The sequence below is a fragment of the Plectropomus leopardus genome, chromosome 2, assembly GCF_026936395.1.
Source record: "Plectropomus leopardus strain MGB_pleo_1.0 chromosome 2, ASM2693639v1, whole genome shotgun sequence".
Classification (NCBI taxonomy): domain Eukaryota; kingdom Metazoa; phylum Chordata; class Actinopteri; order Perciformes; family Serranidae; genus Plectropomus; species Plectropomus leopardus.
The window spans coordinates 15,795,994-15,806,886 of record NC_142177.1 but is presented as its reverse complement, the minus strand read 5'-3'; the positions used below and the strand labels follow the sequence as shown (position 1 = coordinate 15,806,886).

Sequence of the window (10,893 nt, the reverse complement as noted above, 5' to 3'; positions counted from 1 at the left end):
ACGCCATAGCATAGAATGTTGCAAAAATGGCAAAAAACACCATATTTTGGAATGTCCAAAAAATGACCCAAAAAGCAAGGCTATAGTAAGGCAAAAATGCCAAAAAATGACATGTTCCAAAAACAGCTGAAAACACTTTAAAATTGCTTTAAATAGCGTGCAAAGACACGCCATAGCATAGAATGTTGCAAAAATGGCAAAAAAAACACCATATTTTGGAATATCAAAAAATGACCCAGAAAGCAAGGCTATAGTATGGCAAAAATGTCAAAAACTGGCATGTTCCAAAAACAGCTGAAAATGACTGAAAAGTCTATTAAATAGCGTGAAAAGACATGCCATAGCATAGAATGTTGCAAAAATGGCAAAAAACACCATATTTTGGAATGTCCAAAAAATTACCCAAAAAGCAAGGCTATAGTAAGGCAAAAATGTCAAAAAATGACATGTTCCAAAAACAGCTGAAAACACTTGAAAACTGCTTTAAATAGCGTGAAAAGACATGCCATAGCATTGAATGTTGCAAAAATGGCAAAAAAAACCACCATATTTTGGAATATCAAAAAATGACCCAGAAAGCAAGGCTATAGTAAGGCAAAAATGTCAAAAAATGACATGTTCCAAAAACAGCTGAAAACACTTGAAAACTGCTTTAAATAGCCTGCAAAGACACGCCATAGAATAGGATGTTGCAAAAATGGCAAAAAAAACACCATATTTTGGAATGTTGAAAAAAATGACCCAAAAAGCAAGGCTATAGTAAGGCAAAAATGCCAAGAATGACATTTCCCAAAAACTGCTAAAAAAGACTGAAAAGTTTATTAAATAGCGTGAAAAGACATGCCATAGCATAGAATGTTGCAAAAATGGCAAAAAACACCATATTTTGGAATGTCCAAAAAATTACCCAAAAAGCAAGGCTATAGTAAGGCAAAAATGTCAAAAAATGACATGTTCCAAAAACAGCTGAAAACACTTGTAAACTGCTTTAAATAGCGTGCAAAGACACGCCATAGCATAGAATTTTGCAAAAACGGCATAAAACACCATATTTTGGAATGTTGAAAAAATGACCCAAAAGCATAAGGCTATAGTAAAGGCAAAATGCCAAAAAATGACATGTCCCAAAAAAAAGCTGAAAACACCTGAAAACTGCATTAAATAGCGTGCTGAGACACTCCATAGCATAGAATGTTGCAAAGATGGCAAAAAACACCATATTTTGGAATGTCGAAAAAAATGACCCAAAAAGCAAGGCTATAGTATGGCAAAAATGTCAAAAAATGACATGTTCCAAAACAGCTGAAAACACTGAAAATTGCTATTAAATAAGCGTGAAAAGACATGCCATAAGCATAGAATGTTGCAAAATGGCAAAAAACACCATATTTTGGAATATCAAAAAATGACCCAAAAAGCAAGGCTATAGTAAGGCAAAAATGCCAAAAAGTGACATGTTCCAAAAATAGCTGAAAACACATAAAAAATGCTTTAAATAGCATGCAAAGACACGCCATAGCATAGAATGTTGCAAAAATGGCAAAAAAACACCATATTTTGGAATGTTGAAAAAATGACCCAAAAAGCAAGGCTATAGTAAGGCAAAATGCCAAGAATGACATTTCCAAAAACTGCTAAAATGACTGAAAAGTCTATTAAATAGCGTGAAAAGACATGCCATAGCATAGAATGTTGCAAAATGGCAAAAACACCATATTTTGGAATGTCCAAAAATGACCCAGAAAGCAAGGCTATAATAAAGGCAAAAATGCCAAAAAATGACATTTCCCAAAAAAAGCTGAAAACACCTGAAAACTGCTTTAAATAGCGTGCAAAGACACGCCATAGCATAGAATGTTGCAAAAATGGCAAAAAAACACCATATTTTGGAATATCAAAAAATGACCCAAAAAGCAAGGCTATAGTAAGGCAAAAATGCCAAAAATGACATTTCCCAAAACAGCTGAAAATGACTGAAAAGTCTATTAAATAGCGTGAAAAGACATGCCATAGCATAAAATGTTGCAAAAATGGCAAAAAACACCATATTTTGGAATGTCCAAAACATGACCCAAAAAGCAAGGCTATAGTAAGGCAAAAACGCCAAAAAAATGACATGTTCCAAAAACAGCTGAAAACACTTGAAAACTGCTTTAAATAGCGTGCAAAGACACGCCATAGCATTGAATGTTGCAAAAATGGCAAAAAAAACCACCATATTTTGGAATATCAAAAAATGACCCAAAAAGCAAAGGCTATAGTAAAGGCAAAATGTCAAAAATGACATGTTCCAAAAACAGCTGAAAACACTTGAAAACTGCTTTAAATAGCCTGCAAAGACACGCCATAGAATAGGATGTTGCAAAAATGGCAAAAAAACACCATATTTTGGAATGTTGAAAAAAATGACCCAAAAAGCAAGGCTATAGTAAGGCAAAAATGCCAAGAATGACATTTCCCAAAAACTGCTGAAAAGACTTGAAAACTGCTATTAAATAGTGTGCAAAGACACGCCATAGCATAGAATGTTGCAAAAACGGCATAAAACACCATATTTTGGAATGTCCAAAAAATGACCCAAAAAGCAAGGCTATAGTAAGGCAAAAATGCCAAAAAATGACATTTCCCAAAAAAAAGCTGAAAACACCTGAAAACTGCATTAAATAGCGTGCTGAGACACTCCATAGCATAGAATGTTGCAAAGATGGCAAAAAACACCATATTTTGGAATGTCGAAAAAAATGACCCAAAAAGCAAGGCTATAGTATGGCAAAAATGTCAAAAACTGGCATGTTCCAAAAACAGCTGAAAATGACTGAAAAGTCTATTAAATAGCGTGAAAAGGCATGCCAAAGCATAGAATGTTGCAAAAACGGCATAAAACACCATATTTTCAAATGTCCAAAAAATGACCCAAAAAGCAAGGCTATAGTAAGGCAAAAATGCCAATAAATGACATGTTCCTAAAACAGCTGAAAACACTTGAAAATTGCTTTAAATAGCGTGCAAAGACACGCCATAGCATAGAATGTTGCAAAAATGGCAAAAAACACCATATTTTGGAATATCAAAAAATGACCCAAAAAGCAAGGCTATAGTAAGGCAAACATGCCAAAAACTGGCATGTTCCAAAAACAGCTGAAAATGACTGAAAAGTCTATTAAATAGCGTGAAATGACATGCCATAGCATAGAATGTTGCAAAAATGGCAAAAAACACCATATTTTGGAATGTCCAAAAAATTACCCAAAAAGCAAGGCTATAGTAAGGCAAAAATGTCAAAAAATGACATGTTCCAAAAATAGCTGAAAACACGTAAAAAATGCTTTGAATAGCGTGCAAAGACACACCATAGCATACAATGTTGGAAAAATGACAAAAACACACCATATTTTGGAATATCAAAAAATGACCCAAAAAGCAAGGCTATAGTAAGGCAAAAATGCCAAGAATGACATTTCCCAAAAACTGCTAAAAATGACTGAAAAGTCTATTAAATAGCGTGAAAAGACATGCCATAGCATAGAATGTTGCAAAAAAGGCAAAAAACACCATATTTTGGAATGTCCAAAAAATGACCCAGAAAGCAAGGCTATAGTAAGGCAAAAATGTCAAAAAATGACATGTTCCAAAAACAGCTGAAAACACTTGAAAACTGCTTTAAATAGCGTGAAAAGACATGCCATAGCATAGAATGTTGCAAAAATGGCAAAAAACACCATATTTTGGAATGTCCAAAAAATGACCCAGAAAGCAAGGCTATAGTATGGCAAAAATGTCAAAAACTGGCATGTTCCAAAAACAGCTGAAAATGACTGAAAAGTCTATTAAATAGCGTGAAAAGACACGCCATAGCATAGAATGTTGCAACAATGGCAAGAAACACCAAAGTTTAGCATGTCGAAAAAATGACCCAGAAACCAATGTATGGCACGTACGTATGGTACGTATGGCAAAAATGGCAAAAAAGGACATTTTCCAAAAACAGCTGAAAATGGCTGAAAAGTCTATTAAATAGCGTGCAATGACACGCCATAGCATAGAATGTTGCAAAAATGGCAAAAAACACCATATTTTGGAATGTCCAAAAAATGACCCAAAAAGCAAGGCTATAGTAAGGCAAAAATGTCAAAAAATGGCATGTTCCAAAAACAGATGAAAACACCTGAAACTGCATCAAACAGCGTGCAAACACTTGCCATAGCATAGAATGTTGCAAAAACGGCAAAAAACACCATATTTTCAAATGTCCAAAAAATGACCCAAAAAGCAAGGCTATAGTAAGGCAAAAATGCCAAAAAATGACATTTACCAAAAATGGCTGAAAATGGCTGAAAAGTCTATTAAATAGCATGCAAAGACACGGCATAGCATAGAATGTGCTCCGCCTGTCGATCTCCTGCTCCATCCTTCCCACACTTGTGGACAAGACCCCCAGGTGCTTAAACGTCTCCACTTGGGGGAGGATCTCCTTCCCAATCTGGAGAGGGCACTCCACCCTTTTCCGGCTGAGAACCATGGCCTCGGATTTGAAGGTGCTGCTTCTCATCCGGGCTGCTTCACACTCGGCTGTGAACCATCCAGTGAGAGCTGAAGGTCTAGGCTGGATGAAGCCAACAGGACCACATCATCTGCAAAAAGCAGTGACCCACTCTTGAGGTCACCAAACCGGACCCCTTCAACACCCTGGCAGCGCCTAGAAATTCTATCCATAAAAGTTATGAACACAATCAGTGACAAAGTGCAGCCCTGTCGGAGTCCAACCCTCACCGGAAACAAGTCTGACCTACTGCCGGTAATGCGGACCAAGCTCACTCCACTTGGCATGCCGGTACCTGTCTGCAGCCTCCGGAGTCCCAAAGGCCAAGAAGGCCTGATAGGACTCCTTCATCAGCTTGACGGCACCCCTCACCGCCGGAGTCCACCAACGGGATCGGGTGTTGCCGCCCTGACAGGCACCAACCACCTTACAGCTAAAGCACCGATCAGCCGCCTCAACAACGGAGGCAAGGAGCATGGCCCACTCAGACTCAGTGTCCCGCGCCTTTTTGTGAATTTTTATTCACTCGTGGTCGGTCAAAGCCAAGCAACAAATTGAACCTATTTCCTTTTTTTTCATGTTTGTTTTTTAGCAACTCAACAGATTCTCAGACAGATTAAAAGGCGAACACCCAGGAACTGTAGAAAACGGTTAAAACTGCTCAAGGCAGGCTTTATTCAAAGATGAAAATGTCAAAAGCGTAAATCAAAAGCAACAGTTACCTCACTGCCTTTCACAGTTACATATACCGTCTAACACAAGGTCTAAGCAAGATAAGGCAACAACACAAAAAGTCCAAAAAGCACAGACAATTATCTGTTTTTCCTCTTTATCTGGAGGTCCGTCGCCTCATCACTCTCTCCACCGCTGTCTATCCTCATTGGCTGGTCTTGGGGTGGTGTGTTCGAGTAGAAGCTTCCTCCTGCTGCTTGGGGTGTCATGTTTGAGTAGAGGCTTCCTTCTCCTTCTGCTTGGTTGTTTCGACTCTGCATGTGGTTTCTTGTTCTTGATTGCTCAAATGGCTGCTGCTGCTGATTCATGAACATGTTAAAGAGTTTTTTAAGCAATCTTGGACGATATGCTCGAGTGTGACTTTTTCATAGTATTTTGGACGACATGCTATAGTACGACTTTTTTATGTAATTTCGGATGACGTGTTATAGTATGACTTTTTTGTGCAACTTTGGATGACATGGTTTAGCACGACTTTGTATGTAATTTTGGACAACGTACTATGCTATGACATTTTTTGCCATTTTTTCAACATGCTAAATTATGGCGTTTTTGGTCTTTGTTTTCACTTTGTATACTGTGATGCATCTCTACAAGCTATTATATGTCGTTTTCATTCATTTTTATGACCTGTCAAAATTTGACATTTTCAACATACTATACTATGGCGTTTTTTGCCATTTTTTCGACATGCTAGATAACTATGTTTTTGGCCTTTTTTGGCGTTTGTTTTCACTTTATATACTATGACGCATCTCTACAAGCTATAATATGTCGTTAAAAGCCTTTTTTATGACATGTCAAAATTTGACATTTTCGACATACTATACTATTTGGCCATTTTTTCAACATTCTAAATTATGTCATTTTTGGCCTTTTTCTTTACTTTGAATACTATGACACGTCTCTACAAATTATACTATGTCGTTTCCAGCCAGTTTTTATGACATGTCAAAATTTGACATTTTCGACATACTATACTATGGCGTTTTTGGCCATTTTTTCAACATGCTACAAGCTATAATAAGTTATTTTCAGACATTTTTATGAAATGTCACAATATGATATTTTTCGACAAAAAATGGTTGAAAATGAAATGTTATAGCTCTTAGAGACATTTCATAGTATACAATTTTGGGGAGGGGGGGCGGGGGGGACCAAAAATGTCAGCATATAGTATCTTGAAAAATGGCTGAAAACGACATAGTATAGTATGTCAAAAGCCTGCAAATTTTGATGTGTCAAAAAAATGGCTGAAAACTACATATAATCACTTGCAGAGATATTTCATAGTATACCATGATGAACAAAAGGCCAAAAACGTCTTAATATAGCATGTTGAAAAAATGGCTGACAACCACAAATTTTGACACAATCCAAAATGTTGGAAACCGCATATTATAGCGAGAAGACACATCATAGTATGGCATATCGAGAAAAAAAAGCCAAAGAATGCCATAACATAGCATGTCAAAAAAGTGTCTGAAAACTACATAGTATGTCGAAAAACAGCAAATTTTGACATGTCGAAAAAATGTCTGAAAACGAAATATTATAGTTTAAAGAGACACGTCGTAGTTTACCATGTTGAGAAAAAGGCTAGAAACGTCATAATAAAGCATGTTAAAAAAATGGCTCAATATGACATGTTTTATTGGGATTTATGTCCACAAATTTCAACCCCCAAATTTGAGTTTTCAGTTACAATGTTGTTTAACAAATCAGACACTAATGGCACACTGCTGTGTTGTACCTTTTTTCTTTTCTACCAAAACTGTTTTGTGCTGTCAAGGGGTACTTGGCTGAAAAAATATTTCAAGGGGGTACATTAATGAAAAAAATTTGAGAACCACTCCTACAGGATTACTTTTTTATGCAATTTTGGACCACATGCTATAGTATGACTATTTTATGTAATTTCGGACGACAAACTATAGTATTTGCACATGATGGCATTACCTTTGCACAAGCCATTGTTTACTTGTACAAATGTGAATTTTTTTTTTTAGTTTACAAGGGATGCAAATTGTTTCTCTCGTTATAGAGATCCTGATTACTTGACAACTCGAATGTGGCCATTTTTGAGTAAGCTCTTTGTATTATGGTATTTAGAATTTGTTTATAAGAGATTTTTTTAATACTTTGATTGCAGGAAATGTAAGCTATTTTATACTTTTAAATGTATCAGTCGTTCTCATTTCAAGTAATCTGTGCTTATCAGCTGTTCAATAACACTTAACAACTAAAAGTACTTAATATGTATTTTCTTCATTTATTTTCAGACAGTGTAGTTTTACAGTCCTTTACTCTGGTGTTTATTTTTAATGCTGGATGTCCTTTAACTTTAAATACAAGGGAACTGAAAAACAATGGAAGCTTTTGTGGTGCAGCCATGACTGTAATACATCTTGCACATTACTGTCATTTGTTCACATTAACATATTCAAACTAATAGAATTTAACAATACACAACAGTTACTGTATCAATGACAGCAAAATACATTTTGAATTGGGATCAATGATCATTTCACTAGCTCAGGAGAGACTCAGCAGACAGATATTTCTCCATTATCTGTGTAGAAGCAGCTGGGAGTGTCACTACACTGACAAAGCTGGTCCATCGTAACAGTCCACCTTAAGGGAGCCTGGTCAGTTTCCAGTGGAAAGCTAACTCAGCTTGCTAATTTCAGGGCTAACTTCAGTCACTTTAATCAGTAGCTGTCTGGTTTCACATCATACTCTCTGCTCCTCTCACTGCAGCCTCACTGTCACCATCACCGAAACAAAATGAGATGTCTCAAAACAACCAGAGAGTCAGTGCGCTGTGGCTCTCTGTTTTTAACCCCTGCTGAAACTTCTGTTTAGACTTTAGTGGGATGGCAGAACACGAGGAGAGCTAGCACTTGACATAAAAGATAAAAGACAAAACAGGAGCAACATTGTTCTATTCATTATGCTGCACATAATTGTTTTATCTCGATTATCTTGTTTTGAAAATCCAGGGAAGCCAAAATCGTAATTGAAACTAAAATCAGATTAATAGCCCTAGCCTTAACGTATTGTGGATGCCATGCAATAGTGCCATGCTATTTTGGACCACATGCTATAGTATGACTTTTCTATGCTATTTTGGACAACACGTGATAGTATGATATTTCTAAGCAATTTTTGACATGCTATGGTATGACTTTTTTATGCTATTTTGGACTATATGCTGTAGCATGAGTTTTTTACGCTAATTTGGACCACATTCAATTGTAGCAAAGTAGGCTAAGCTAAATAGTATGAAAAGGTGACAAATGTTCAAATGGACTGGGAAAACACAGAAGATAACTGGTGAGTAGTTAAGAGCTGAAGGTGTGTGAATGCAGAGACAGGAGGAAAGGTAGGTACAAATCATATATATTATAAATTCTCACAACACAAACCAACACAAATACAGGCTTTTGAGTCCAGTTCATTGATTCCGGTATGGATGCGTTTGCTTCCGTTTTTGTTTCTCTTCAGTTCATTTAAGTTCAGTTCATCAGGTGGGTGTTTCCTCACCAGGAACAATTAATCAATACCTCAATTCTTGTTGTACAACATCACAATATTAACAATATCAAAATCATGTCCATCTAAAGCAAAGGCAACCTGAAGTTAAGGTTAGCATCTAACTATACAAGTACTCAGATTACAGTGACATAATCATTTATAACATGTTCATTCACAGAGCGAGTAGGATTTGTAATATCCACCCTGAGTCGCTCCATTACAAATCAATCAATGCTTTGTCAACCGTGATGCTAACTGCTAGGCTAACAGCTGCTAACCAACATACAAATAATAAAATGCAATATAAACAATGGTAGCTGACATTAGCAGTAGCTTTCGCTCAAACAAACACAATGCGATGCTAAGTGCTAAGCTAGCGGGACCCAGTAACAAGTTAACATACACATTTTAATGCTAACCGCTAAGCTAGCGGGACTCAATAGCAAGTTAACATACACTATGCTAACCGCTAAATTAGCGGGATTCATTAGCAATTGCACACAATACGATGCTAACCGCTAGGCGCTAAGCTAGCGGGACACTTTAGCAAACGAACACATAATACACATGATAGCCTGTTAAACTGGCGAGAACCTTTACGAAACATACAGATGTGACTCACTGCATCCTCACGGGTGAAGAGGTACGTGGGTGCGGAGTATGCGGTGTGCTCAGGTCTGTTTGCCACGCCGAGACAGCCAGATGAGATCCACGGATGTTTGTATTACAGTCGATGAGATCAGAGGAAACAGGAAGTGAACTTCTACTACAACTTTTTCTTCTTCTTTTTCTGTTGGCTTTTATGGCACACTAGGCCCGTCTGGCGCAGTGCTGCCGGGGGGTAACTCGTAATCAAAGCAAAAACACAGACAACTGATGTACAAATTAATCAAATGTTTCACTGTAACAAAAAAGGTAAGTGGGCACATCAAACAGGAAATTAATGCACTCGCCCACCTCCTTGAACAAAAGCAAGCAAACACAAAATGAAACTGAAACTGTTTGTTATGATTATTTTTGGTTGGTAATAACTTGCTATCTTTTTTGTACATTTGGGAAACCATGTCTCCAGCCCTGTGTTTACTGAACATGTGTGTCCTTTAGTTATAGGAGTTAAAGTAAATTATTTACCGGAGGTGAAATTCCTTTTAGGTTAGGCTACTATGTCATATGGAAAGTCATAGTATAGTTTGTCAAAAAAGTAACAGTATATCATAACAAGATCATAGTATGTCAAACAAGACTAGTCATACAAAGTTATAGAAAAGTATTTCAGAAAAAGTCATAGTATAATATGTCATAAAAATATCATATGTCAAAAAGTGATTGAAAGTTCATAGAATTGTATGTCAAAAAATGAATAATTAAAAAAGAAATACATTAAAGCAACATAAACATAATAACATTACACACAGATCAAATACACAGCAACATATAAACAACATACAAAAACAGTGCAGAATCATTACATTAAGCTTGTTTAAAAAGTCAAAGTATAGTATGTCAAAAAAGTCACAGTATACTATGTAAAAAAGTGATAGTGTAGTATGTCAAAAAAGTCACAGATAGTATGTCATGAAAAATCATAGTATACCATGTATAGCAGATTAAAAGTCACAGTAAAGTATGTTATATAATGACATATATTCCCGGAGGGCATCGTGGAGACCACACTCAGACCAGATATTGTGCTGTTCTCTGAGACATCGAAGCTGGTGGTTTTGCAAGAGCTGACAGTGCCTTGGATGAGGAGGCCAATGAAAGGAAGAGGGCAAAATATGCCGAACTGGTGGAAAAATACCACAGACAGGGATGGCGTGCATGGTGCATGCCCACTGAAGTAGGAGGAAGGGGATTGGTGGGAAGATCACTATGCACTATACTATCCCGTCTGCCACCGGCCTCATAAACAAGGCCCAGGTCCCCCACTGACGCACGCTCCTCATAGACTGGACGTTACATTAACGTGTTCATTAATGCACATCACCGACACTGTTGCTGGTCATGCGGCACATCCACACCATAAAATTGCACTCAAACCTGTATAAATGTGAATTTCAATGTAAATATCAATATATATCTTG

The 10,893-nt window shown here is 36.9% G+C and overlaps 1 long non-coding RNA gene across 1 annotated transcript; it reads right to left on the bottom strand.

Annotated features, from left to right (window-relative positions):
• Positions 1-5,179: 5,179 nt before the first annotated feature.
• Positions 5,180-10,029, bottom strand: LOC148190173 (uncharacterized). The gene is made up of 2 exons (XR_015778403.1): positions 9,432-10,029; positions 5,180-5,571 (listed from the first exon to the last, which is right to left on the bottom strand). It is a non-coding gene; the product is annotated as an uncharacterized LOC148190173 (long non-coding RNA).
• Positions 10,030-10,893: the final 864 nt, after the last annotated feature.